At 36.2% G+C, this 5815-nt stretch overlaps 1 protein-coding gene across 2 annotated transcripts in view; it reads right to left on the reverse strand.

The window, feature by feature from the left end:
* Positions 1-5028, reverse strand: part of LOC135206328 (carbonic anhydrase-related protein 10-like) — a 143812-nt gene extending 138784 nt beyond the window's left edge. Inside the window, exon 1 of one of the 2 annotated variants that reach the window (XM_064237756.1) lies at positions 4953-5028. The gene's annotated coding sequence lies outside the window, so the exon portion shown is untranslated. Of the gene's footprint in view, positions 1-4632 lie in introns of both variants that reach the window. The other variant, XM_064237750.1, reaches the window with a different exon arrangement.
* Positions 5029-5815: the final 787 nt, after the last annotated feature.

The following is a 5815-nucleotide window of genomic DNA, read 5'->3' on the forward strand; positions in this document are numbered from 1 at the left end:
GGTGCTAGAGATAACGATACTGGGTTATCATATCGTTATCCGCATATAAATCCTTACGGTAGCCCCATATTTGTGCGTAAGCTAATGGCACGTAGATGGCACTTAATGACTCGGGCATGAGGCCTTATGTGATCGCCGGAGCCAGTAACTTCCAATCGTCGCGTCGCCCGAGTTCTTTCAGGGCCAATCGATGTGACATTGATTTTCGTACGACGACTAAGCAAGGAAATTATGATCCCCAACACAGCCATCCTTCAGAGTGCGTTTAATATGCCCTTCGGGTAATCTTGTGGAATGCCCTTGTTATGCTCGAGGGTCACTGAAGTTAATTAAGAAAACACGGTTCTCCATACTAAGAGCCTGCACTCGAGGCGACAATGAAGTTGTCGCATATTGGTTTGTTAGTTACTCATCACAAGTGAGGTGGAAAGTCTTGGTTTTTCATTCCGTTGTGTTTTCTTTGCATTTCAGTCTTCTGATTTACTTTCTACTGGTGTGCCGCACTCCTGAATACATGTTGTTGTTCGTTAATGAGTGAATAAATTCAGTTTCTCTTGTAAGCAATGTTAATATGGATAAGGCTTTTGATCAGAAATATGTCCATATGACAGAGAGAGAGAGAGAGAGAGAGAGAGAGAGACGAGAGAGGAGAAGAGAGAAGAAAGAGGGCGGGGGGGGGGGAGGGACGGAACGGCGGCTATATCCATACGGAACATTAGATATTTTCGTATGCAGAGTTTCCAAATGTCTTCTTGACACGAAACACTTCTATCACAATTGCATATGTTCAGTTGAACAAAGGAACGTGGTTGAGAATAATAATCATGAAAATTTCGTTAGGTAAGAGTTCACTCGTAAAAACTGTCAATATACAGGCTATGTTTCACTGCAACTGGATAAAATTCAGGTATATCATAAATAAATGATCTTCCACTGCATATTCGAACAAGAATCACCGATGTGGGGCTTAGTGTAATTTCACTTATTTTGAAAAGAACAAAAGCGACAGACGAAAGAATGTAATAAGATATTTTCTTTTCTTATTCAGCTAACTGGTTTTCTTATAGAGAATTTCAACTCCTGATGAATATTTAGAAACCTCCTCTAGCTTTTTCCTGATGAACACCATATTATTTGGAAGCGTTAATTTCACGTTACTGGCCCATGTGGGCTTCTTCCATATGAATTAGTTTCATCTACTAAATAATAATAATAATAATAATAATAATAATAATAATAATAATAATAATAATAATAATAAAATAATAATAATAATAATAATAATAATAATAACAGGCAAAATATTAATTCCATGAATAAGTTACTTGGAATTTAACCAGCTGCACAAAACAATATAAAAGAAAGAATATCAAATAAAACAACCAGGAAAGGAGGGAGACCCTCCACCCACAGATATCCCAAGATATCCTATGCAAAGCAGGACATCAGAGAGATTCATGGTCAGTCTCCCAGCAAGTTTCTTATCACTCCTGAATTGATGGTGTCGTAGGAGATGCAGAAAAGAGAATGAGAGCATTGCTAAGTTCTGGTTCTTAAGGGTATGAATCTCTCTCTGTCTCGGTCTAAACCGGAGTCGTGCGTGCATTTTTGCCGCTTAAAAAATGCGCCGATTTGCTTTTCTTTCCAACAAATAGTTCTCCTGCACGATTGTAAACTGTACAAGAGACAGATTCATGGGCTGGTTTGAGAGAGAGAGAGAGAGAGAGAGAGAGAGAGAGAGAGAGAGAGAGAGAGAGAGAGAGAGAGTGTGTGTATAGCGAATGATCAATACTGATTTTTTTGAAATGATAAAATATTAAGATATTAAGAGAATAACTTTTGATGATGATGGTGGTGATGAGAAGGAGAGAGAGAGACAGACAGACTAAGTAACATCTGCTTATTCCTATAAAATGTGCAGTTAAAAAACCATTGGCACATTGTCTATGCCATGTAATTTCTAAGCATGCAGATGATATATATGATATATATATATATAATATATATATATATATATATATATATATATATATATATATATATATATATATATATATGTTTAATATGCAGGGGTACATAAAAACGCGCCGGAAGTATAACTGAAAATGGAAAAACCCGGAAAGCTACAAGTGACCAACAATTTCATGTCATATTTGCCCAACCCATTTTTCCTATTACACGGGCGAAAGCACTACTGAAAATATATGAATTTCCCCAAAGTTCTTATTAAAACTTCATCATTCATTCCAAAACTAATCTGAGCACTAAACTCGCAAGAAAATGCGAAATTACACAGCAGCAACTTCTGAAAAAAAAAAAAAAAAAGACAGTTCATTACAACTTTCTAGAACCCCAAGGTAAGGATAATAATGGTAATACCCTTAATACTGATAATGTTTCCGTCGTTATAATTCTGCTTTCTCCGCCCAGTGCTGAGTGAATGAATGAGGCAATAACTATCACCTGGAGCCACCCTATGTAATGGTGATAAAATTAGCAGTACATAAATGAATTGTTCGATGAACAGTTGATAGAGCAATGTCTATCATGGTAATGGTGTTCACACTTTAACAAGGGAGAATACCATTCAAGGAACAAAATGATCTGTAACAAACAAAGAACCAAGGGCAAATAAACAAGAAGAACAAAAGCAGGCAGACGGACCGAACTGAATTACATGACCTACAAAGCAGCAGGGGCAGCACAAATAAATGATTTCTTTTTCTATAATTGCTCTGCTAAGGAAATGCGCCGTGAATGCAGCGTGCGTAAACATCAGAGGCAGAATTACGACTCGTAATTTCAAAGAGATTCGTTAGTCGAATTTCTTTGGTGAGTTAAAACGTAATTTTCGGGTATGTCTTGGTGTTGTAGAAGCGTTCATATTTCACCCTCGGGTCGACTGTGAAGGCGGTTCGGAGACTTTCAGTGTGAGTTGTTTTTATAAATGATGTCATTTTACGTCCCTTTCTTTTCACCCAGAGTCGGTGTTTCAAATCATTTACGTGCATGCGTAAGTACCTTCACCTACTTAAGTTTTAAAACTGGTAAAAATAAACGTGATAAATTGGAAATGTGATACTAGTTCCCTCATTCTTTGATACTTATACATAGCTATATGTATCATTCAAATAAACATTCTCCTCACACAAACAATGAACTATTTACCTGCGTGCTCGCTTTCGTGTCTAAAGTACTTGGTGAATTTCTAAGTAAGTTTTCCCGTTCTACTACTGAAATAATAACTTCCTAATATAGCGAGAGAGAGAGAGAGAGAGAGAGAGAGAGAGAGAGAGAGAGAGAGAGAGAGAGAGAGAGAGAGAAGGGGGGGGGATAATTGTTTAAAATAAAGAGTAGATTTATTTGTTTCTCGCATTATCGGTCTTCAATAATTCTTCAATAATGGAAAGATGAAATCGCGGGCTGCAGACATTTGCTCTTCAAAAGTCGATTATCTCGATGGTAAATGGATTACAAATGTTATGGGAAAACGTGACAAGACACAATTATCGCAGTTATACTTTTTCTCTTCGATTTGGTTTAGTTTATAAATGAATATTCGTTAGTAGGAAGCACTTTTGCTCAAAATTCTCTCATTGGCAGTTGACAACATGAAAAGAAAGTATATTAGTTTGGTTTTCTTTCTCTTTTTGTTATTTTTGACTGCCAAAATTCAGCACAAATACGACCTGCACGTCCAGTCTGTTTATTATATTACAGACTTTTAAAGACGAGTCGCTTAAAGTCTGAATTTCTTTAAAATGGTTCAACAAAAAAGGAGAATGTTTCCAGACATTTCCACTTGCGTGGACCCCCAAGTATCCACTCAGCGTAAGTGTAGCAACGTTCTTTTTTATTCTACAAACATTAATAACCAGAAGACCAAAATTAAAGTGTCATACTTGTCACTGACTTGCTTTCAAAAGTGTGCACTCTCATTTACTTATATGCATGTCTTTCCACATTTTATTTTTTTACTTACATCCCTGAAATTGTAAGTCTGTGTACAGATAAAATGGGCGATAAAGCAGGTGAAACAAGAATATATATATATATATATATATATATATATATATATATATATAATATATATATTATATATATATATATATATATATATATATATATATATATATATATATATAATAAAACACACATACAAACCACAGCAAAACCAAACTATAACTTGGATCATGCAGGATTAGCGAACCCACATCATTCGATTCATTATATATATATATATATATATATATATATATATATATATATATATATATATATATATATATATATATATATATATATATATATTATTTTACCTATGTAGTATTATATAATAATATAAATCAAAGTGGCATAATATTGACTTGAAAAATGGTGGGTTCGCTAATCTTGACATGACCCTGTAACTTTAAGGAGTAGTGATTTCTTCTGTCAACGTCTCTCTCACGAAACTTTTCATATGAGGCAGAACTTTGAAATACTATTATTAGCAGTCATTGGGCGTCACCAGTCACAGGCGACTGCCGGGAAAATGACCTTGTTGTTTAATTATGATGTTCATCCATCCGGTAGGGAAGGAAAGAATTCTGTATTCCAGCTATTGTGACTTATGATTCTGACCTCGCTTACCTGCGTATGGAGCGAAACCGAGGATATTTTAGAATGAACTGGAGAACGGGTTATTTCTCTGGTAAAAAGAGTCAGTTGAATTTTCATATCATATTATCACCCAAACTGTTAGTTGCTGTACATCGCCCGATACGTTCATATCGCAAACTTTTAAGAAAAATTACAGCGCGGAAACTTTCACAACTTGAAGAAATTTGATAAATATTTTGTTCGTTTAGCTTGACCAATGTTGTGTCTTTGATAGTATATTGCCCAGAGAGACAAGTAACTCCTTGAGAATCAATTTGGTGCGAGATCTTTATAACAATATTGCAATTCACCGCAGTCCGACTGCCTTGGGAGAGACCCCGCTCACGAGCGGCGATTGACACCACAACCAACCCTAGCGCCAGCCCGGTGGTGACTGACTGAGCCAGATTCCTCGACTGTGTAAAGGCCTCTCTCTCTCTCTCTCTCTCTCTCTCTCTCTCTCTCTCTCTCTCTCATACACATAAACGCGCAAACACTCAAAGGCGCACAGGCGCATATTCTTTTTAACGAATACATGAATACATCTTCCCAGTTTATGAACATTTGGATATTCTGAAATAAATCGATTCATTATATGTATGTAAACAAACAAATCGGTATGCCATTCGGGTTTCTGTAGCGAACTCTGATGTTTATTTCTCGGTCAGTTATTCTTTAATAAGGTAATGGATATTAATCTTATTCTTTTGCCATTTGAATCAACAACTACAAGAAAAAATAACTTCCATGAAAGAGACTGCCCGACTTAGGAATCAAGTCACTAGGTCAGTATACTTTTCTTGTTTGCCAATGATGTGTACCCCTCACGCATAATGTTGAGAGAACGAATTTGAAAATGACGAGGGGATTATTAACCATACACAAATATAATGAAATATCTATGTTTATTCGCCGTAAGATCACACACGCACACACACACACACACCCACCCCACCACATTTTCTGACTATAGAGGGTTTAGTACCTGACATTGTTAGCCTTTCAGTTCTCAGTAAGTCTTTTGGGATGAGGGTGCCAGTAACTTGCCCCTTTTAACCTTAGTGGCGGCTACCACGTTCGCCTAATTAACAGGTACATATTACAGTGCTCAGATTAACACGGTTCTGGTGGGATTTCTAAGAAACTTGCTTATACACACATATATATATGTGTG

This window comes from Macrobrachium nipponense, chromosome 11 (assembly GCF_015104395.2).
Source record: "Macrobrachium nipponense isolate FS-2020 chromosome 11, ASM1510439v2, whole genome shotgun sequence".
NCBI classification, from domain to species: Eukaryota; Metazoa; Arthropoda; class Malacostraca; order Decapoda; family Palaemonidae; genus Macrobrachium; species Macrobrachium nipponense.